Source organism: Xyrauchen texanus, chromosome 19 (genome assembly GCF_025860055.1).
Source record: "Xyrauchen texanus isolate HMW12.3.18 chromosome 19, RBS_HiC_50CHRs, whole genome shotgun sequence".
Taxonomy (NCBI): Eukaryota; Metazoa; Chordata; class Actinopteri; order Cypriniformes; family Catostomidae; genus Xyrauchen; species Xyrauchen texanus.
Genome location: NC_068294.1, coordinates 41987445 through 41988512, shown reverse-complemented (window position 1 = coordinate 41988512; position 1068 = coordinate 41987445).

Below are 1068 nucleotides of genomic sequence, written 5' to 3'. Positions count from 1 at the left end.
TGTTTTTTTGGGGGGGTACAACACTGTTACAGGAAGTACCCTGTAACAGTGTACTGGGGGAACTGTATGTCAGGCCGGGGGTTCCCCAGCCTGAGAGAACGAGGGAGGAATGTGGCAGGACGGAGGGCGGGGCCGGGTCGTGATCGTACACACCTGGCCCCGCCCTCTGCCCTGCCACAGACATTTTAGAGCTGTAGCAAAGGGGAAGGTTTTCAGTGAATAATGACGTAAATTTCAGTCTGTTCCTCGCACAAAGCTATCGTACGTCTTCAGCAGACTTTGAATATTGCACACAAGTTGTATGGAATACTTTTATGGTATAGTTTTTGCCCTTTGCAGACATTCAGGTTTGGAACGACATGAGGATGAGTACTTAGTAATGACAGAATTAAAATTTTTAGGTGAATTATTTCTTTAAAAAGCAAAAAAGCTTCTATGTGCAAAAGCTCAGCTCATGATTTGCTCCATTTCACATTCCTTTCCTCTATTTAATTGTGCATGTCCAGCGGAGCATGATCCATAACAAGATGCTGGATTTTCATTTCTATTGACCCTCATTGTTGCATTTTCCAGGAAGCCCGTCCTAATATGGTCATGCTGGTCCAGCTATATAGGGCTATTACAGTTGCTCATACTTCGTGTTAGTGATTTGAACAAACCATTAACCATAAATATTAAACTTTGGAGCATTACTCCTCCCCCAAATAATAAAAACACCTAGCAACAACCTAGAAACCACCCAGAATGCCCTTGCAACTCGCATATTGCACCCCGGCAACGATGGGTCAGATGTGTTGCAATAGGAAAGCAGTTTTTGGTTACATTAAGGTTAAATTAAGATTGTCTATTTGTCGTCCACAAAAATACATATTTATCTTCTGTGACAACGTGCCCCACAACTTACAGTACAAGTATGCAACAGCAAAATAAATGCAAATACAAATAAATAAATTGCATTAAACATATCCGAATTTACGACGTGTGTTTCAATATTTTTCTATGTTAAAATTGTTTGAAGGATTATGAAGACCCCCTCCTTCCATCCCTTACTGAATATGTACAATTGAA